The sequence below is a fragment of the Misgurnus anguillicaudatus genome, chromosome 3, assembly GCF_027580225.2.
Source record: "Misgurnus anguillicaudatus chromosome 3, ASM2758022v2, whole genome shotgun sequence".
Classification (NCBI taxonomy): domain Eukaryota; kingdom Metazoa; phylum Chordata; class Actinopteri; order Cypriniformes; family Cobitidae; genus Misgurnus; species Misgurnus anguillicaudatus.
In genome coordinates, this window is record NC_073339.2 from 9650006 (window position 1) to 9673917 (window position 23912).

A 23912-nucleotide genomic window follows, 5' to 3' on the forward strand; every position below is an offset into this window, starting at 1 on the left:
CCAACCCATTATCACGAAATTATGTACCTATAGTCACGTAATTTTGTGAGTGTTTTCCATGACACTGAAACATTTTTCTGCCTTTTAGCGTGAACATGTCACGTATTTCTGTGAACGTGTCACTGTCACGTATTTGTTACTCAACTGTTTTGTCCTATTTTCAAACCATTGACGCATAAGGGTTAGATTTACATAAAACGACATCCTTACCCAAACAAACTCTAACCCTAATGCCATTATGAAGGTGTCATGTCAGTCTTATGCACACCCCTTCAAGTAAAGTGTTACCAAAGTTTCCAAGTTTTGGTTGAAAAAGTTGTCATGAAAACTTTCGAAATGCATAGAGAAGCTATATAGAAACATGGCGGTGTTAAATGGCGACTTCCATGTAAGGGGACCTGCGGTGTATGTAGATTAAAACATCTCATTCTAAGATAATAAAAACATAAGGGTTCATTATGTAAGGTCTTTATACACCACTGATAATATAGTTACGTATGTTATATTGCATTTCTGTCAAAAGTTACACAATGCACCTTTAAGACCCCAAATGCTAATGTCTCGACCCTAGAAAGGAAATTTTAACTTGCAAAGGATGTCTCTCATTATGTTCAAATAAGCTAAAACTGTAAATACAAAAATAAAAAATAAAAAGCTTCCATTAGTGCTTGTTATTGTTCACAGTGGTTTGATTGGAACAAGCCATCCTGTAAAATTGCTTTTATTGGTTCATTCATTCAATTGCTTGTTTGTTTGTTAATTTAGTCTGCCATTTGATTAAAACCACGCTGTACATGTACCATGGTACAGTGATGGTATCAAATGATACTATCATGGTCCTTTAATGCATAAAAGGTAAATGATTAGGTCTATGTGCAGAAAGACCTACATCACATACTCTCCCCGAGGCCTTGAACCCTTGGAGACACATTAGAGAGAGCTCTGTTTTCGACATGTGACTGTTTGTGTTGCGAGAAATGGAGAGCAGAGGAAAAAATGCAGAAATAAAAACAAAAGGATATCGACAGAGAAGAAAAAACTGAAACGTTCGCCAGACAGCCTCTGTGGTAGATGATGCATACGGCGCTATAGTGGGAAACTCCCCTTGTTTTCCGGGGGGTCCCGAGGCGTGGCTTTCATCACAAGAATGCGATCAGCTCACTGTGGGGTTATGGATTAGCCTTGGCCTGTGCTGACAACACATAGCTTATCTGTGTAAAGTCCGATACCACCAAAACAATCAAAACGAGAGATTGCGCAAACGCCTCCCGGAGTACAATCTCTAACAACTGGAATTTCCAGAGAAACTGCCAGGAGAAAAAAATGACGGGAGATCCCAATTTTCAGTAAAAGGGTGTTGATAGCAGAAGCAATTTGCCGAGACCCTTAAAAGCCCAAAGGCTGCTTAATGTATGGATTTTGGAAGGAGAATTTGGACTCTCTACGTGAGAAAGGGTTCAAGTGCCAATGTCATCTACTGAAGTCCACTGATGGTCTTGTTGTTTGAGGCTGCCTGTCAAATCCACAGCAGATATCATCCCTCTGCTGGGCTTAGTTTCTGAGTCCTCACACGAGAGCCAGATTAAAAGGTTCGTTGAGAAACACGGCGTCGCATGCTATTGTCAGGGGGGTTTTATCCCTGGGAAGCGCTTGAAAATTCATTTAAAATTAGCTGTCAAATTTGGTGCGGAGAATCAGCCTCACTTGACAGCAGATTATCACGTTCAAGAAAGCAATAAAATGCATTAAGTAATTTATTTTGTTACGATTATGAATGCGGCGATGGCTACCAGTTGAAAATACCGGCATTTTAATTTATCCTTATTTTGTAGGAGCTAATTCTTCACAGAGGCTTGGAGGGCTCAAAATAAGAAGGCACGTCTGCTAGGAGTTAATCGAAAGATTGCTGTGCCATAATGAACTACGGATTCCAAGAAAGTTTTAATTGGAGGAGAAGAAAGTGTCTTCAGTATCATCTTGAGTGAATCAGGCAAATCAAAGTGGCTGTTATGTTCTGCAGACATTCTGAGCACAGGCTTAATGATGCCAGAAAAATGTGCGTATGTGTGTGTGACTAAAAGCAAAATACAGACGTGGTATATGTGCATATCTTCGCTTATAATTTTAGGTGTGCAAAGTTTGAACATAAGGGTAATTTTTTTTTAAAACTGAGATTTATATAGCATCTAAATGCTGAAAAATAAGGATAGGACAATATTTGGCCAAAATACAACTACTTGAAAATCTGAAATCTGAGGGTGCAAAAAATCTAAACATTGAAAAAAGCGTCTTTATGGCCATATTTTAATGATCTAAGCTCATGGTCTAAAGTGCACGGCCTAAACGGGCATGTCCGATTTGACTTTTGCTAATTAAATGACGATAAAAATGGTTTGTGCGCCTAGGACACAGTCTAAAAGGGTTGTTCCTATTCTCGTAATAAGTAATGGGTGTGTTTTGGGTGTAACGTGTAATAAAACAATGAGAGTCTCAGTTCTCATATCCTTTAAAAGCCTTGCTCACGCAATGCCGATTCCCTATTTAGATGGCAGAATTTGTAAACTGAAAAATTAAGCAAAGGAAGAAAAGCCCCACTTTAAGTTTGATGTTAAAAATTGCGTTGTTTTTATTTGTATTGAAATTTTTATGTTTTTGTATTAAAACCATTAAAAGTCATTTCTTTCAGTCATGGAAGTAAAAATACCAGGCTTTTAATTGCTGTAAATGTATGGATAGCCTACATGATCAGTGTAATTTCAAAGAATAATTTACAAATATGCAAGAAAAGGTTTGTACTCTACAAATACTTTATTTGTAACTAATGCTGCGTTTACACCAACTGCGTTTCAGGCGTCAAAATCGCGTCTACCACGCCTAGTTTGCCGCTTGAACAGTTTGAATGCATTCACGCGTGTAGAGCGAAGTAGACATGCGGAAAAAGCGTGCATTTGACACGCGTCAGAGGCAAACTCCGCTTCTTGTGGGAGGGGCAAGTGCTATGCGGTTGTCTTTTTGCAAGATGATTGATGTTGTGCATTTTTTGAGAGAGTTACCAGTTTGTATTTGGTAACCTTACTATAAGGGGAAAATAAACGGCGCGGGTCGATAAACGTCACGTGAGTCAAAAATGAAATGTGTTTTACAACTTACCAGTTGCCCAATGTCCTCACTGACACTCTTCCAAGCGAGGTCTTTTTTATTCCTGTCGCTATAGAAATAAGAACTTGTGTCGTGTAGCTCAGGGTGACTGCTCACGGACAACATCAAGCGTTCCTTTTTGAAGAATGAGTGACTCCTGGCGGGACTGCCGCCACAGCAGCAAGCAGGCTCCTGATTGGTTAACGCGGAGCGAAAATCCGCCAAAGTTCAAACTTTTCAACTCGGGGGTCAGCCGGCAACTCGTGTCAAACACAAGATGCACAAAAAGCACTAGACGCGCGAATAGGGCGGAAACGTGTCTTCCGCGCCAAACGCCTCATCCATGCCGCGAGACCTCCAGACGCGCGTCAATGCGTCTTCACATTGACTTAAGAATGGAGACAGCGCCGTGAGTGTTTTGTAAAGCATTACTTAAAAATGGTTCTCATCTCAACATATCCACAGGCACAAAGTCATCATACACAATAAATCCATGTGGTAGCATTTAAAAAAAACAACATTTAATAATAGATGCAATATTTCCATTTGTTTAAAGAAAAACAATCAATTACTGCTACAGGTGAAGCAGCTCTTTACACTTTCTAATGTCTTATAATCGGTCCTCCTTTAAGAGACTCAATAATAATCCTTTATATTTTAATTCTTTAATTTTTCATATTTAAAAACGTTTGTGTGCTGCTGTGCATCCATTAGCAAACACGCGTTGTCATCCTGTTTGTAGGCGCATATTACTAACGCGCTCATTATTATTACGCCATTGACTTTAGACCAGGTTTTAGTTGGTCAATGGCAAAGTCTATTTTAGTTGCCTAAAATAGCATTGCGCCAACAATGCACCTGAACACACCTTGTTTTCAGACCAGCACGCCCATGGGCGCAAAATTGGTTGCAAATGCATTTGCTATTTAAACAACGTGGCGCTAAACGTGAAAATGATAAATCACGGGTTCAAACTAACAAAAGACACCTGCGTCGCGTACTGCACTGAATTGCGCCACATTGTGCAGGTGTATGATAGGGCACTTAAAGTTGTCCAAATGAAGTTTTTTAGCAACACATATTACTAAATATTTTTATATACATATTTATGGTAGGAAATGTACAAAATATTTTCATGAAACAAGATCTTTACTTAATATCCTAATGATATTTGCCATAAAAAGAAATTTATAATTTTGAGACATACAATGAAATGTTGGCTATTGCTACAAATATACCTGTGCGACTTATATACCTGTGCGGTTTTGTGGTCCAGGGTCAAATTTATGGAATAACTACACCTGGATTATGTAACAGTTCTGTTCTGATGAATGCTGATGGTCAATACATTGTTATTGTCATTCTATAATCGTCTGACTACCAAAACACATTTGAATAGCCAATCAGCAGTAAGGGGCGTGTCTACTAACCAACATCGTTGCCCGGGTTGCGTATGTGTGGGGCGTGGTTATTGGCATGTTTGTTTAGGTGATTTCAAATGTCAACATTGGCTTTCAGAGATCATGCACCCTGCCTTTAAGCTAAAACTATAATTCATATTTTATGTGCACCGTAAGTTTTTGAAACCACTTTTTATGAGTAGGTCACACATGCGCGTACAGAAGAATGTAGTATGTAGTCCAGGAGATGCATTGCATTACAATGTGCATGCGTTGAACGTCTGTGTACATGTGAAATAAACTATGCTTAGCAAGGCTGTGCGTTCAACCATGTGCGTACGCTGCATACATGTAAAAAACAAACTATAATCTGGGTTTTAGAACAACCATACTGTCCATAATGGCAACATAATAGCAAACATTGAAGAAATACTTTTAAAAATACAGCGTAATTTCATAGCAAGATGAAAAATCTATGCAACAACGAGATACATAAAGGTTATTTTTATATTTGGCTCAATTTTGACAGTCCTGTCACAGCTTTTTTTCCATTTTCTGTACTGATTTCATTTGTATTTTTATCTCACTTTCAAAAATGAATATTTCATTATTCTTTAAAAAACATGCCACTGAAGGCCTTTGAAGCCGCTGTCATTTTTTGCGTATTTGTGACATCGTAGATCTGCGGAGAGATCAAACTCCTCCTCTAGATTTAAAACATTAAAAGGTATGAATGCAGGCCCTGCAGATCTGATGGGCATTTAACTGTGAAAGGTCAAATTTTCACGCGACAGAATAATTTTAGACGCTGCCTAATATAGTCGTTTCAGTTGTTTTTAGAAGAAATGTCTGAATTTCTGATCTTTTGAAACAGCTTAATCTCTCTCACACACAACAAGCTTTTAATCTTGTACATGATAAATTGAAATAACAAACAAAAGTTCAACTTTTTTTTCGAACCAAGGGAACACACAAACTGATAAAAATGTATACTATGTAATGCATTGTAAGTTGCTTTGAATACAAGTCTCTGCTAAATGTAAATGCAGCACAACTGTTGAAATCTGTGAATGATATAAGCTAATAAATTCTGTGTGTGTGGTGTGTGGTTACTATAATACAGAGATTGCGTGAGTGAATGAGTTATATGTAAGTTCAGGGCCGTAGAGAACAGCAGCACAGCCTGAGGTGTGGAAATCCCCTTCTGCATAACATTCACTCTTCAATTAACTCTTACTGTTAACACCTGTGACATCAGAGAGGCCTCAAGAGAAACACTCAAGATATGACATCCACTGAAACATATTTACTACAGTTATTGTTGAAACTACTGTACACTGTTAATTGTCAAAATATGTACCACAGCTGTCAATGGGGCAGTATCCCTTCAAGAAGAAGAGCTTTGCACCTATAAAGTTCATAGTAACACCTTAAAGGTACATATTACTATCTTAAAGGTACATATTGGTACCATATGTATACATATCTAAACTTAATGGTACATAGGATCATTTTAAAGAGTACTGCCCCAGTGAATGGTGTTTCTGATTTGAAGCCCAAAAAGTCCATTCATCCTTCACAGAAATAATCCACATGGCTCCAGTGGATTAATTATGGCTTTCTGAAGGCAATCGATGCGCTTTTGTACAAAAAATATTTGTAAATATTTAAAGAGGACATTCCATGAAAGTCAGACTTTTTCCATGTTTGGGTGCTGTGGTCGGGTCCCTAGTGCTTCTACCAACTCAGAAAACATGAAAAATAGCAACCCTGTAACTTTGTTTTGGTAAGGCTCTCTCTGCAAGCATGTGAATAAATAGGTAATGCGGATTTCGCTCCCCGCATGACATAGCTAAGGGATCTTATTATAATGATACCGCCCCTTCAACTGCGCTATCCAACCATGATGCTACCTCGAGTGCGATAGACAGAGAGAAAGAATGACTGACAGCACGACGCGTTTGTATTCCATCAAACACAAACAGGAGCCTACAATCTTATAACTTGTAGTTTTAATAATCTTTCTAAAGATTGAATTAACGTTCTAAAGGATTAACGTTACCTTAGTGCAAAAGAGAGAGAGCGAGTGAGCGAACGAACGAGAGAGAGAGCAACGCGACGGTTCGCTTTCAAGTAAGTTATGTTGTTTAATATGTTTCTCTGAAGTTTATATAAATGAACACGAGGATTAATGTACTGCACGAGACATAGTGAGTGAACAACGCGTATTCACTATCATACACAATAAGTAAATATGTTGTTTAATGTTTCTCTGAAGTTTTAAATGAATGAGGAGTTACAAAATAACGTAGATGAGAGACTGACAGAAACGCGAATGTGTTCAATATGTGTAGACAATAAACTTAAACATGTCATTTGATCTGTTTCTCTGAAGTTTAAGCATTAAACGTGTTGTTTTATTACAGATCATTTAAATGTGCTCGTGTGGTTTGGTCAAAAAGTAAACTTCTGAGTGTTTGTGTGTTTGTGTATTTTATTGTAACATGCTGAAAATCATTGTGCCTCTTTAAAACAAGGGCAGCATGAGCCCTAAAAGTATTTATTTTTATTCCACAATGTTCCCCATCTGCTGATAAACATGTATTTAGTATGCATAAAACAGATAATTGACTTTTTAAACATGTTCAAATATATAATGCTTAACATCGCTCACTAACTTCTTTCGTGAGAGAATCTCCCTCGATGCTCTGTCTACAGCGCCAGCGCTTGAGACTCCGCCCACCTGAGCAGCTCGTTAGGATTTAAAGGGATACACACAAAAACGGTGCATTTTTGCTCAGCCCCATAAAGTGCCTATTTTAACATGCCACAATACATTACCTATATGGTATTTTGAGCTAAAACTTCACATATGTACTCAAGGGACATCAAATATTTATTTAATATCTTAAAAACGTCTTCTGGAATGTCCCATTTAAAACGCACCCTCAAAAGCGTTTATTAGCCCACTGGAGCCAAGTGGATTACTTCTGCGAAGGATGGATGGCTTCAAATCAAAAGCACCATTTACTACCATTATAAAGAACAACCAGGACACTTTCTAATATAACTCCAATTGTGTTTGTCTAAAAAAGATAAACATATGCATCGAGGTTGGCTTGAGATTGAGTAAATCACGAGGTAATTTTCATTTTTGGCTGAACTATCCCTTTAAAGGGACACTCCACTTTTTTTGAAAATATGCTTATTTTCCAGCTCTCCTAGTTAAACAAATTGATTTGTACTATTTTGGAATCCATTTAGCTGTACCACTTTTAGCATAGCTTAGCATAATCTATTGAATCGGATTAGACCATTAGCATCGCGCTAAAAAATAACCAAAAAGTTTCGATATTTTTCCTATTTAAAACTTGACTCCTCTGTAGTTACATTGTGTACTAAATAGTCCCCTGCTATTGAAAGATACTAAGGAGACTATTTTCGGCTGCTGCATAATATCATTGCACCTCCTGCAGCCATGTTACTGCAGCAAAGTTCTTGATTATTACGCCAGAATGAGATTATAGTTCCTAGCTATATCTGCCTAAAAAATCACAACTTTTAATTTTCCTCAGTCCCAGCACACAATGCAACTACAGAAGAGTCAAGTTTCAAATAAAAACATATCAATACTCTTTGGTTATTTTTTAGCGCGATGCTAATGGTCTAATCAGATTCAATGGATTATGCTAAGCTATGCTAAAAGTGCCAGTGCCAGACCCAGAGATCGGCTGAATTGGTTCCAAAACGGTTAAAAAATCAAATGTTTAAGTCTAGGGGAGCTAGAAAATGAGCATATTTTCAAAAAAGGCGGAGTGTCCCTTTAAGTATCAACTCAATCTCAATGTTTATCCTAAAATTGCTTAGGAGAAAATTGCAAATAAGAAAATTGTTAAGATGCATTAAGAGTATGGAGCTGTAAAGTTCATGTACATTGTATAGTTAAGTTGAATTTAAAGAAAGACATTTGAGTTCATACTCAGATCTTCAATAAAATTTAATTTTTATTCTAGATTTGGCAAATCTCATGACTCTTATGGAGACATTTCTGGGGGGTTTTATCAGAAGACGCAGGAGAGTTAAGCAAAAGTTTTCATTTGCTCTCCATTTAATCTCACAGATAACTGAAATATCGAAGATACATTATTTGTGATTTCTCTTAAGGGAATTTCTGTCATAATATTATTTGGTCTGCAAGTTTGAAAGTGCATTTTCTAAGGGGACAGATGTTATTGATCCCTTAAGGAAATTATCTTTTAACTTAGGGTCAAATCCTTGGAAGTTGTGTAAAACTTTCCTTTTTAGTATAAGTGCAATTATTTCAACCTGCCCACGTTTGTCAATGTCCATCGACTGGCTTAAATAGAAGCAAAAGCTTTTCGCATGACGCAAATGATGTACAAGTGCGGAAAGGATGATGCAGCATAAACATCGTAAATTAAATCCCGTCGCGAGAGAGCGGATTGTAATGGACAAAACAAGTCCAAACCGAACTTGACGAAATAATCATAAGTGGGTAATTTTCTTAGCATTTCTATGATACTACTTAAAACCTTTCTGGATGCTCTCACGAGTGTGACACAACACAGGCAGCCTTTTGTTCACCACAAGGCACTGATGTGCTTTCAGTTTCCATGCCAACAGACTTTCATCTTTCATCTTCCTTACCAGCTCATCCTACGCTTCAGATGAATTAGGTTTGTTACAAATTCTTTTGAAGTGTGGAGGCAGCCCCCCAACCCCACTTCAGCCAAAACAAAACAACCTCCTGAAAAATAAATAAATAAGGGGCCGGAGTGGCTGTACGTAAGCCAATAATAAGTAGCTATTTCGCCTCCTTGGAGGACCTTTGGCGAATCCCGTCTCCATTTCAATTTGGAATATTCCTCGGCTTCTCCCCTCCATTCTCCGGAGTGGCGTGCGTTGAAGTGCGGCCCGCTATTCAGCACCATTATGGAGCCTGAGCTCCGTCAAGACGCATTGTGGCTGCGTAATGATCTTCAATTACGCTGATGTCGAACCCGTAGGGAGATGTCGCGGGGCGGGGGTGGATGAGGGACGTGTATCCAGAACAAAGACTCGAGGAGAACCTTCACGTCCTCAGATACGGATGTCTCTCAAGATGCTGCGTAGAATTACACCTTTAGACACAAAGAAGCAATTTTCCGAAACCCTGCGTCTCCAAGACGTAGAGAGACTCGTGCATGAATGCGAAAGGAGGCCAGTGTTTTTGAAGAGTTCCCACAATAGCAGCGCGTTCAAAAGCCTACGTCTTTCCGACTTAATTATCATTTGTGCTCTTTTCAAATATTTTTCTGCCAAGCACTAAGCATTTTGCAAATGAAAAAGGAGTGTTTCTAAAGACAGCTGCGCATAAGGGTTTGTTTCCCAACAACGACTCGTTGAGGCCTCATTGAGATTTATCCGGACCCACAGAGAGCAAACTGACTCGTGTTTCACAACTTTCATTTGAACAATTTATTTCCTCCGTGTTATGTTTTCATCGCAATCAAAAAACATTTCATGGCCGGCTTTGCTCTCACAGATGGTTCCTATAGCAAGGTGTCTTGTGCCTTTGCGTGCACCTTTTGAAGTTCACTCAACTTGAGGGAATAAAGAAATCAGCGGAGACAAATAAAACACTACCTGGGTTTTCGGAATCTCAGGTGAAGTGCCTGGGATTTCAGAGGTGATGTGAAAAACGGAGGGCTTTGAAAGGGAAACGTCAAAAAAAAAGGAGCAACAGAGGAATAAAACGAAGCTTTCAAGGTGTCAGTAAAAGTTGAGAGAGAGAGAGAGAGACGGTGCGGTTAAATTTAGAACAAGCGAAAGCACCTAAAAGGCAAGTGAATAAAAAAGACGGCAATAACCGATGAATATCTGTGTCAAACCAAACCTATAACCAAACAAACTCTATGAGTCTCATACCCAACAATGATCCCAGTTGTAGCAACCACATGTTGATTTGATCTGTTTGTGCCATAGCATTCGATGAGTGTGTCTGGTTATTAAAAGCTCTTATCCACTAAACCTCTCATGTTGGGTGTGAAATTAATAAAACAATGGTATCTACACATTTTTTAATTAGCATTTTAAAGATGGGCAGCATATGGGCAATGGGGTCTATTTATTTGCATCAGAATGGAAAACTACAGCTTGCAACATAGATGCAGGGGTGTAAATAGACAATAATGGCGCCAAATGCCAGTTAACAATTTTATTTGGTAATCAGGGTCAAATTATTGTACTTTTATTATCGGCCCAAGGATTTCTTGATAGAAATGCAATACAATATACATAACTATATTATCAGTGGTGTATAAAGACCTTACATAATGAACTGTATTGTTTTTATTACCTTAAAATGAGCCGTTTTTATCTACAAAATACACATATCACCTTACATTGTCACCATCAGGAGTCACAATCATGTTTCTACAGTATCCCTTAATATACAAACTGTTCTATAAAGCGTTTTTTGTCACTACATTGTCTCAGATGACGGCAAGTTTTTCCTGTGGCAGCTACCGTAGCTTTTCTTTGCGCTTCGAAATTAAGGTTGGTCACAATGTGCAATTTCACCGCTAATTTTTTGTGAAACCATTATATTGTGTTTTAATGTAGCTGTAATGAACCATTTATATTGGAAAAAGTTATTTCCAGCATGTTATATATAAACAGCTCAGATGCAAAAGCATCGCTAAACGCCACCTCCATCAAAAATGAGAAGATGATATTGACCAAATGTTCTCGGCAACATGATCTCACAAAGTTCCGTGGGATAATCACAGAATTTTTTTCGCATTTTTCCTTGTTAGATTTGGTGTTTGCGTCAGTATGTCACTTTAAGTATTGGTTTTTACTATTTTTTTCTGCTTTATTCTTTTATATTTTCTAACCCCCCCTGGCGCTGGGGTTAGAGTTGGGTTTGGGTAAGGATGTCATTTTATGTAAATCTAACCCATAAACCGAAGCGACAATGGTAAGAAAATAGGACAAAACAGTTAAGTAACCAATCCGTGAGAATGCCACGGAAAAAGACACTCCGTGGCGGAGATCCGTGACAATGCCACGGAAAATTGAGTAAAAAATTCTGTGACCATCCCACGGAAATTCGTGAGATCAGCTTGGTTCTCGGCCATAGACTGTAAAAAAAGACGGACGACGCAATGTCACTTCCTTCCATTGTAATGAATTGAAGCCAAAAATGTCCGACCATGGGCGCTGCCATGTTACGTAAAAACATCAGTTTGGAGTCAGGGTATGCGCAGAAGGAATCGTCCGTGGAGCCAGAGGCGAAGCCGCGGTAAAAAACTTCCGCCCAAACGCATGCCCAATTCAACCATGCCAATCATAACGACACACCCTGGTTCTATAGCATCAAATTACTAGCTAAAATGAAACTTATCACAAAAATTAACAATTTAACATATATAAGCGTTATAACAACTACCTTAACCCATTTACTCCTAAAACGCTTAAAACCTATGTTATTCTAGGCTAAATACCCTTATCTCCAGAAAAAATACTAAGAATTGTCAACGTCTAACAAAAACTTAATATCTAAGCCTTTGTAGCACTTAGAAACATGAAATAAAAGTAACCGGCGGTAGATGTAATGTTTCAGGACACACCATCAGGCACAAATGGGTTAAAGGACCAAAACCATCTTTCGAAAAATTTATTGGAAGTGTCATTAATTTTTTTATTTAGAGCCGAGTCCCGTTCGTTTGCATGGAGAGGGCGGGTTTATGACTTTTACTGCAGCCAGGGGGCGATCAAAGAGCCAGCAGGTTCACTTTTCAAGATGTATGAGGCACACCCGGTATTGGCACGTATATAAATTCATCAAATACTTAATTCCGACCTCAGACCATTCAGGAATATTTAGTGGTTTTGCAACTGTGATATTTGTGAAAATAAGGCATTTTAATTACTGACTAATAAACTTTTCATTGCCATCAAAGTGAAATTACTGAACCTAAACATAAGATAAAATGCTCATTTACAAAAAAAAGTCAGACGCACTTAGATGGTTTTGCATCTGAACTCTTCAAATATTTACATTATCTATAAATATTGGTAAACCCGATGCAGTATGATATTATCTTTTATCAAAAGAGCATTTAATGTATATACAGAAAATAAGATTTGTTGTTTTAACTTAAAAAATTAAGTTTCCTGGTTGCTTTAAAATTTTGAATTAAATTCAACTTAAAAATAGTAAGTTAACACAATATAAACAACTTTTTTGAGTTTGAGTTGAATTAACTCAACACAAACAGTAAATTTACCTGTTTAGGTTGAACCAACAAGAACCCTCTGCGCTGTTCATGCCATGGGCTGCCAACTACTGTAAGCTCAGGCCTGACAACAAAATAGGTTCACACACTAGAAATACTAATGGTTATTTGGTAAGATGATAATTTTGTTTGTTCACATTCAAAGTTCATGTGGACGTTGAAGTAATAAAATCTCAAAAGCACGTGTAGAAAAGCTAAAGTATGCCACAAAAATATAGTTTAAAACATAGATAAGGTTGATTAAACAAACTCTCCTCTTGTTTTTCTTCTTCCCCATTACCACACTGACTCATTAACTTCAAAGCCACTGATAGAGCTTTTAATTAGAGGAATGTAACATTAAAGCGCAGATAAGCCTCCACATACTCTCCAATTCTCTCTTAAACACACATCATTACAAATTCACACTTGCAGTTGACTCTACAGAACGCTAATGACATACAACCTGCACTGTTAATAATACAACTTTACCTGGCATGATGCCTGTGATCATTAGAGCAGCTATTGCAAGTATGATGTCACTTCCTGTAGGGCAACGTTTTAAGAGGGTCGCACACAGGACGCGCAGCTCAGCGCTGCGTCGTTCTAAAAAACTCGAACACATTGCTTTCTATGAGTTAACGCACACCGGTGCCGACAGGTGGCGCCTGTCTGCGGCGCCCAGCTACGACTCAGGTAGTTGCTCAAATCCCTGTCGCGCCACAGAGCGCCACTCACATAGTTTAACATTAAATAACATCATATTTGTCCCAATTCATTAACGATTAACATTGGCTGCCAACGTATATTTTGCATTTTGAAGAAGGCGCTATCTGACAAAGCTTGCGCTATTTAATGTGCACTTCTGGTTTACGATACCTCCAAATTGTCCGCGATGCGGCGCGAAGCTTAGCTGCGCGGCCGGTGTGCGACCCCCTTTATTAATGCATATCATGTACAAAAAAAAGTATTTTTTTTTCCCACTTCATCAGTAATCTAATAATTTATTTTATTTGTTGAGAAAAGGTCAATTACTAATATGTACAGTTATAGGGGCGTACACACCAAACGCAAATTTAAGGTTTTGCGCAAATAAATAACACAGAGAGTCAATGCCAAAAACGCGAATAGACTTGAATTTACTCAAATTTGTGCGGGGCGATGCGAATGACGCAAATTGGTGGCCAACATGTGCTATTTGCCTCAAAAGCATCTTCCGCACAAGTTGAAAAAATTCGCCTGACCCAACGTAAAATCCAGCAAGTAATATATTGAGCGAGGAACATGATACGAATACACGCTTTGCATTTGGTGTGTACGCCCCATTAGTTTCAGTGTTGTCATTTTAATAGTTTTTAAGCTTACATTTTATTCTGGTTGTTTATGATAAATCACAGCTATGAACTCATTACTGAGTTTTATTTCACTACGCCACTTCTACAGATTTAGCATTTAATAATCCCAAGAAGACTAGAGATTTCGGTAACACTTTACATTAAGGTTGTGTTTGTTAAGATTAGTCGTGAAAGCATATTGCAAAGTGCGACCGAGATTTCTTACTATACATGCCTGCTATCTTAAATACTACAGTAGTAGTCCAAACAGTACTCAAGTACAGCTGGTATGATTATTTAACTGGCCAGTCTATCAAACCTACCCTCCCTCAAACACCCGCCGCCCCCCTGCTACAAGGATCAATGGCAGGCTGAGGTCTTGCCCACAGGGAAGGCTGAATGTTGGCCAGATTAATTGTAGGTTGTGATTGAACATCACTGTGGGAACACACACACACTTACAGCTAAGAGTCAGCACACCCCGTATCATGTACACATCTGTATACTCACGCATGCACGCACCGCCACACATACACACGTCTTAGATACCATCCGTCAGCATGTTTGGCCCCCGATGATCATCTACACCTACCCCGAGGTGCCGCTCTTTTGTCTCCAGGTAGCCGAGACCTGGCAAGCGGCCCACCGCCTGCCTCTTTCATGTGGGCGAGGGGGAATTATCTCTCTCTATGAGTGCGTGTGTGTGCGCGAGTCATTCAGAGGTAGCTTCCATATCGGTGTTTTGGACGCGGGCCAGCCACCTGTGTGCTTTGTGTGAGTGTCTGATGTATTAGGTCCACAAGCATCTACAGCAGACAGAAGCTATGAGCTTCAGGGGACAGAATATAAAAGGAGCGTGTGCAACACTGGGAAATAGCAACCTGTTTAATTGTTATATGAATGTTTATAGTTATGTGTAAGGTTGGAGAACTGGATAAATGTGCTTTTATTATTGAAAAAAAATTAACTCTCTCTCTCTTAACAGGTATTGTTTCGGAATAGTGAAAACTTGGTATAAGCACTTATTGTAGTATTGCCTCCCTATGACAAATCACTTTATTGTTTCCTAAGTCGCTTTAGATAAAAGCTTCTGCTAAGCAACTAAATGTAAGATCGCACACCCCTAATTGGTGATATTGGTAACAAAAAAAAAATCGATGTTGGTAATATCTGTATTTTCCCCAATAACTTTTTTAAAAATAAATCTGAGTTGAAGTCTTAATCAAGTGCTGCATCACGCTCTGAATGCGCAAACTGTAAAAATTCATTGTTGCACTGTTTTTAAGTTTAATCAACTTGAAACAATTAATTTCAACTTTCTTGACTAGGGATGAGTTGCTATAAATTATAAAAATAAGCTGTCCCAATTCGAAGCCCTCCCGAAGTCCAAAAAGAGAACTGAATTGAGACAGTCCAGCCTTCGGAGGATCCATAATTTGCGTCACCTGCTGACACAGCGGAGACGTTTCTGACTTATTAAATTAAATATGGAACCACAAATTTTATTTTAGAAAATATGACATGTTGATGTAGATTAAACTAACCAACAGTATATCAAATGAATCAACCTTAGAAATATACGCAACATAAACAGAATAATATTGTTGGAGCCGATGGTGTAGTGGGCAGCGCTCCGACATGTGGTGCTTTCACACTTTCGGCGACGCGAGTTCGATTCCCGGCTCGTGGTCATTTGCAGATCCCATACCTCCCTGTCCTCTCTAAACTCACTGTTAAATAAAGCCAAAAATATAACTTAAAAAACAACAGAATAATATTAATACAAAACATAACTTATAATACTAAACCGGTGATTTTTTTCTGCTAAATACACACATGATGGATTTATTCGTTCTATCCTTCACGGCCCGGAGAAAAAATGACGTATTGTGAGGTCGTATTTTAAAAAGCAACTATCGTCTGATTTACCATTTTACATTTCCTTTGGGTGTAAGTGTGTATTAGTACATGTTAACAATATGCAAAAGGTACAAACCCCAAGTTAAACGATGACGCGAGTTATCATTTTCAACGTAAATCTGTTTTCTTGGACTACAACAAACACACGGATTGTAGGCAACAGTTTACTTCCTGGGCCTGTGAACGTGGACAAGATCGACATTATCATAATTCCTCTCGCTTTGACTCGCAGCCTGTAAATTAACTCATGTCAGCATTGCATTGTAAGCGAATCTTTCAAACATGGTAAGGAGCGTCACATTTCCAGGAATTCAGGCCAATCACAATGTACAGATTAGCTGGACAATCAGGGACAGCGCTTTTCAGATCAATGAGTTTTGTACAAAATCAATGCGTTTGAGGAAGGCAGGCTAATGTGGAGCTACAAAATTGTACGGTATGTAGAAAATAATGTGTTTTTCTTCCATAAACCATGCGAACACATTGTATTATACCAAATACACAAAATAACTGTTTTTTAGCAATAAAATAGGTGCACTTTAAGCAGCCTTTGAATTGGGACGGCCTTACTGACCTTCAGTTGCGTTGCTGTAAAGCAATCGATCTTATGGGGCGAACTCGTGCGGGTCGATGCGAATGACGCGAATTGGGTGGCGTGATTGCGGCAAAAACATGTGCTTTTCGCCTCAAACGTGTTTTCGCGCAAGTTAAAAAAATATTAAACTCAAGCAAAAAAATGTCATGACACAAAGTTAAATCCCGCGAGTAATCTAGAGCAAGGAACGCACTGCTTCGTGTTTAGTGTGGTCACCTTCGGAGGTCGCAGCTTTCAAATTGGGACACAGCTATAATGTTAAAATAAACTTACACTAACTTAATTTTTATAATTTATAGCAACTCCTTATTAGTCAAGAAAGTTCAAATGAATTGTAAATTCAAGTTGATTAAACTAAAAATTTAAGCGAATTTGTCAAAACTGTAAATTCACACTGTGAATTTGTGGACACTTAATGTTATTTATGATAAAGCGAACGATTTACTCGATAATATGATTTTGCACATTAAACAATTAAAATATTATCATAAAAAATCTCATGCACACCCATAATAGCAAAAGAACATCACTTTCTCTTGTGCTGCAAATTTTAAATCATTAAAAAAGATTTAATTAAGCTTCTCAATTTCTTTAAGAAACAGTTAAGGGGTACTTACAAGTGTCAAATTCACAGCCACAATGCTAGGTTGTTTTATGTAGTTGCTAGGATATTGAAATGATAATGGTTTCCCAGTCAGGATGGCCTTCATGGTGGTTCCATAACGGCCATATCAAAACAGCCCACCATCAATGATATTCTGCTCTCTAATGATTCTGTAAAGAAAGACTAAATAAATTCACTGACAATTGTTTAATTTGTTGTGTCCAGACATTTAATTTTGGGTTGACGTGGGCAGCACATTAGAGAGATGTTGAACTGCTATATTGATTTCTTGGCATGGTGGCTTGACTTTCACAGGTTTAACAGCAACCGTAAAGCACCAATCAGAAGGATCTACACCTGCGTGCTTCAAGTTTCTATTTAAGTTTCGCTGCTGCAGGTATATGTGGTTAGGGGTAAAATCAGGAGAGTCAAGGGCCACAGGTGGCCCCTATAGTCCAAACAAATGGCTGAGGGTTGTTGATGTCTTGTTGGGGGGAATGCCCCCATTCTCCTTGGGTGCACCTGCATTCACCCCAAACATGTCCTTGTGTCTATATTAAAGTGGATTGTGAGGCCAGGAGTGTGTATGTGTGTGTGCGCAGGCACAGGTGTACCTCTAGTGCTCTCAAAAGGGGAAAAAAGCTCTTACAAGATGCACCATCTTTCCTTATTGCACATGGGCTCTAAATTTTCGCAATCATAAAACTAGATGAACGTAATGGTACATAATGAAATCTAGCAAGTGACTGGCCTCAATGAAATTTGGCATCATTGCAAAAAGATCAAAGAGAAATGCTTCATTGATTGCTGCCCAGTCACTAGCCTCCTTGGAGATAGAAATCTATCTAAAGAAAGTCTATGTGCTTTGATGTCAGGGTGTCTGGGTCTTACATCAGAGCCAAGGTCGACAACCTTGAAAGGCAAGCCTATTAAGAGAAATGTAACAAACACGTCTCTCCGCTTTTACCGCAAAGGGAGCGAGGGTAAATTTGTGCCGACAAATAAACTTACACTGTAAACTGGGTAATAACTGACGGGTTGCAATTAAGATGCTGCACACGTATCTGCATCCCTCAAATATCACATCACACACACTGTTGGCTATATATAATATACTGTAGGATATATATATATATATATATATATATATATATATATATATATATATATATATATATATATATATATATGCATGTATGTACTGTAGGCTATATTTAGTATTTTACAAACTGTAATATAACAAAGGCTTAACACACAAACTCAGTACCTTTGCATCTGTATATGTGTGTGTACATGCTTATATTCATGGGTAAGTCTGCACATCAAAGCCTCAGTGAAGCACAGTCTTGCCGTCGGATAAAGCTGGTAAACTACTCAATGCTATTACAGATCTCAGTCTAACTCCACGTTCTTTATCTTCATGGCTTTTAAGCTTCACTTTAGACCTTTTCCTCTGAGTCATAGAGGAGCGGCCCTTTAAAAATCTCATTAGCACCAAATCTGAGCATGTCTGTTGAATCTACCGCGATCATTTCGCTGCTTTGCAACAAAATTAAGAAATTAGCTCTGTTATAATTGTTTGTTTCAAACTGATATGCTGTAGAAATTATGCCATGTCAGTTTTAATAAAGCATTTAGGTCATAACATATCATGTTTTTGTAGCTGCAGTTTCTCTGCTCAGATATTAGTAGCTTTAATAGTTTTTGTGATTCTCAACGTTTTGCAGGTGCCTACAGAGAGCGTACAAAATAAAAAAAACATCTTACACGTGCACTTTCTTACGGAAGTCGAGAGAGGACATGCACTATTATTATTTTTTGCTGGCTTGTTTCACGTGATCACGACTTAATATCTCGTTATCTCGAGATAACAAACGTTTTTTTTCTCGTGATCTCGACATAACAAAAGTTGTATTCTTAAGATGTGATTAAAGCTTACGTGCACTTGATAGAACGTGTTGTTTTGTTTGTAAACAGCAAAAGCATAATTTGCTAAATTAGCATAGATGAACAAATTAGATTTTACTTGGATCAAAGATTCGCTCAAGCTGAAATAGATTTGTCAATATTTACAATTTTACAGTGGTGAATTTAGGGACCGTCTTTAAGTTAGTCAATAATATACACATTTCTACTTTTAACAGCATTTAAATGGAATGACTTAAAGTCAAGACAAACAGTCACAAAACCAACCTGATTATATGGTTGTCAGCTATAATGCACACTTTTTAGATTTTTGATATTAATAATAAATAAACTGTTAAATACTATTGACGATAGAAACGTGTACAGTATTACTTCAGAGATGGTCCCTAAATTCACGAATATGACTTTATTTATCTATTAAGTCTATCGGCTACACATTAGCTACGCGTGTGGTAATGGTGACCCCAACTCATATGCATTAGCAGCCCACTTCAAAATACACTAAATATTATGGACAGTACATTATGACATTTGGATTATCATGTCGGGATAACGAGAAAACAACTTTTGTTTTCTCGAGATACCGAGAAATTAAGTCGTGATCACGAGAAAACAAGCAAGCAAAATAATAATTGTGCATGTCCTCTCTCGGCTTCCGTACTTTCTTGTGTTAATTAATTTCTTATTTAAACAAAAGTTTGGCCAACTATGATTTAATACTTGCAAGTTGATTTAATTTGGTTTTATTAAGGTCAGGGACATTCATATTGGTGAATGCATCTGATTGGACAAAATATGCAGAGTGCATTCATCAATATTTTTATCAATTCTCCAGAAAAAACATTATAAAATTTAAAAGTCAACATTTTCGTAAAATTAGATTTTGTCGATATTTAAGGGTATTATGACTTAACCACACACCAAACACATTCAACACATTTTTTGTAATCTTATTACCCAAAAGTGCAAAACAACTTTTTAGTTAGCATTTCATTTGGTCCTAAGTAAGCTAGAGAAGCACCGATAAAAAAAACTTTTCCACCGATACTGATAGCCGATTATTCAGACTGATATCTGCCGATACCGATATTAACTTGCATTAATATGCACCTATTTCACTGCTAAAAAAACAGTTATTTTGTTTATTTGGTATAATACAATGTATTCGCATGGTTTATGGTTAAAAAACGCATGATTTTCTACATACTGTAAATTTTTGTAGCTCCAGATTTCCCTCTCTTTCTGAAACGCACGGATTTTGTACAAAACCTATCAATTTGAAAAGCACTGTGTCCCTGATTGGACGGTTAATCTGTATGATGTGATTGCCCTGAATATCTCTGACGTCAGCCGGAAATGTGATGCTCCTTTTCATGTTTGAAAGATTCGCTCACAATGCAATGCTAACAGGAGTTAACTTACAGGCTGTGAGTCCGAATCGGGAGGAATTAGTATAATGTCGGTCTTTACTACATCACCAATCCCAGGAAGTAAACTGTTGCCTACAATCCGTGTGTATGTAGTCCAAGAAAAGAGATTTACGTTGGAGATGATAACTCGCGTCATCGTTTACTTTGGGGTTTGTACCTTTTGCATATTGGTAACATGTACTAATACACACTAACACTCCAAAGGAGATTTAAAATCGTGAATCGAACCATAGGTGCCCTTTAACATTTTTTTGTAATCTTATTACCCAAAAGTGCAAAAACTTTTTAATTAGCATTTTATTTGGTCTCAAGGCTAGAGAAGCACCGATAAAAAACTTTTCCACCTATACTGATAGCCGATTATTCAGACTGATATCTGCCGATACTGATAGTTTGGTGGTCATATTAACTTGCATTAACTAAATTCTGAAGATTATATTTTCTGGATTATTATTTTTTTTAATATTGAACATTAAACTAGTGATGTTTCTATACATTTTCTATACACAGAGCTTAAATTCATTGCATTTTCCTGTTCTCTTTTAATTCACAGGATAAATATCTGACAAAAGTATGAAAACTCGCTTTTATCAATTCCCAAGAATTACAACCAGAGATTTGGTTTAAAAATAATTTGCAGATATGGCGCTTACATGTTTTTCCAGATTGTTGCATGTAAATTTGCTGCTAAAAGTAATTATTGAGCTCTTTTTGAGAGGGGCTACCACATAAACCATGGCTCAAAGACACTGGGGTTTCCCCTCCACACGTCTGTGCCTGAACATGACTTCCCATGTCTGTGAAAACTGCATTAATATATGGCTAAGAGCACACGCCACATATCCTGTGTAGTTTCCACACAGATGGAAATCTTTTTATGGCCTTTTTAAGACACGTATGAAATATGCCTTTGATAAAGATGGAGAACTGATTTACAACCTGACTTTTATCATTGCTCCCCCATAACCTGTTCGCCCGCGAGCGCACCTCTTGCTGCAGACGTCTCATTGGAAGGGAAACCACCTGCTTTGATTCACTGACAGCAGACACAGGCCATCAAGTCTGGTCTACCCAAACAACTCATCCAACATGAGTTAGGATACTTCTAAGCTACTTGACACTAATAGGTGAGCATATGTGGGACGCGTCCTGGCCAGGATTTCGGGTGCGTCTTCCGGAAGTCGTATTTGTTAACCACATACATCATTGAGATTCTCAAATTTCGGTTAAGAACATACAATCATTGTAGTTTCATTCTTACCTTAAAATGTAACAGTATACTTAACAGTTTCTGAAATATAACCTGAAATAATAAACCTCGATGACGTATGTGGTCGACAAATATGATTTCTGGTAGACGCACCCAGGAAAAATGAGACGCATGGTCACGAAAGTTTACGAAAAAGGTCACAAACCTTTTTTTCACCTTAAAGAACCTTTCTTGAAACAGAAAGGTGCTTCATATGTTAAAGGTTCTTTAAAGAACCATTTAAAAAAAGGCACGAATGCCGCCATATGGCTGCAGAAGACTTACATGAGTTGTATGAACTACCCTTTTGCTAAACTTCTAGTTTATTGTTTGAATTTCATACGACATGAGGAAGAGGGCAAGATGGCGTAAATTTGATTTTTGGATGAACTACCACTTTAACGCTTTTGTACAAATTTTAAGAAAAACATTCATTTCTGATCTGTATTTTATATGAATGTTTAGAAGGCCCCATGGGCAACTGCCAGTGTTTCACAGCTATATTCACTCCTACTCACCAAAATGCGGGGGCATGCCGCAATGCACCATGGGATCTCTGATCTCACAGCTGATAGACATCACACCACAGATTTCATTAGATTCTGAATTAAAGCAAGAACATCAAAGGGCGCAGAAAAAAATGTGAGAATCAAGACATAGCAGCTAAGAAAAAGCAAATTTTTTACCAAGAGAGATGGGGCAAGGTCTAACACAGTCAAAAAGGTTTACGAAGCACTGACTGACTGAAGTTTGATTTAATCACAAACATTAATGCTAGATTTGTTTTTGTTATCACGTATACACTAAAATCTAAAACTTTTAGATGTTTATCTTGTTTATAATATATAATATACAGTACTGTGCAAAAGTCTTAGGCCACCACCACCACACTTGTTGGTTTAGAAGTATGCAGCAGGTCAGAGGAGAATGAGCCGACTGATTCAAGCTGATAGAAGAGCAACTTTGACTGAAATAACCACTTGTTACAACCGAGGTATGCAGCAAAGCATTTGTGAAGCCACAACACGCACAACCTTGAGCCGGATGGGCTACAACAGCAGAAGACCCCACCGGGTACCCCTCATCTCCACTACAAATGGGAAAAAGAGGGTACAATTTGCACAAGCTCACCAAAATTGGACAGTTGAAGATTGGAAAAATGTTGCCTGGTCTGATGAGTCTCATCAAATTTGGTGTAAACAGAATAAGAACATGGATCCATCATGCTTTGTTACCACTGTGCAGGCTGCTGGTGGTGGTGTAATGGTGTGGGGGATGTTTTCTTGGCACAATTTGGGCCCCTTAGTGCCAATTGGGCATCGTTTAATTGCCACGGCCTACCTGAGCATTGTTTCTGACCATGTCCATCCCTTTATGACCATCCTCTGATGGCTACTTCCAGCAGGATAATGCACCATGTCACAAAGCTCGAATCATTTCAAATTGGTTTCTTCAACATGACAATGAGTTCACTGTACTAAAATCACCAGATCTCAACCCAATAGAGCCTCTTTGGGATGTGGTGGAATAGGAGCTTTGTGCCCTGGATGTGCATGCCACGAATCTCCATCAACTGCAAGATGCTATCCTATCAATATGGGCCAACAATTCTAAAAAAAATGCTTTCAGCACCTTGTTAAATCAATGCCACATAAAATTAAGGCAGTTCTGAAGGCGAAAGAGGGTCAAACACAGTATTAGTATGGTGTTCCTAATAATCCTTTAGATGAGTGTATATAATAAAACAAATAAAAAATAACATTTATACATACAAATAAATGGGTTTTCCTTAATAGTTGCTTGTTGGTAACTGACTTTTATTTGTTATATATAATATAATGCTCTATACTACAAATTAATGTATGTTTTCTGAGTCGCATCTGTTAAATGCCCTAAATGTGAAATACATGTGAAATGTGTAGCATAACCTATGCACACAGATATTCAATTCGTAATCAGGAAGAACAATTTTCACGGCTGTTATATAATCACCCACAAGCTTGTTAGATTTTATTTATTTATTTTCCCAAAGCT

General features: G+C 37.9%; 1 protein-coding gene across 4 annotated transcripts in view; it reads right to left on the reverse strand.

The window, feature by feature from the left end:
- The window catches only part of lef1 (lymphoid enhancer-binding factor 1), a 99018-nt gene extending 76556 nt beyond the window's left edge, over positions 1-22462 (reverse strand). For 2 of the 4 annotated variants that reach the window (XM_055204542.2, XM_055204538.2), the window contains exon 1: positions 22397-22456. The gene's annotated coding sequence lies outside the window, so the exon portion shown is untranslated. Of the gene's footprint in view, positions 1-22396 lie in introns of all 4 variants that reach the window. The other 2 variants (XM_055204537.2, XM_055204540.2) reach the window with 2 other exon arrangements.
- Positions 22463-23912: the final 1450 nt, after the last annotated feature.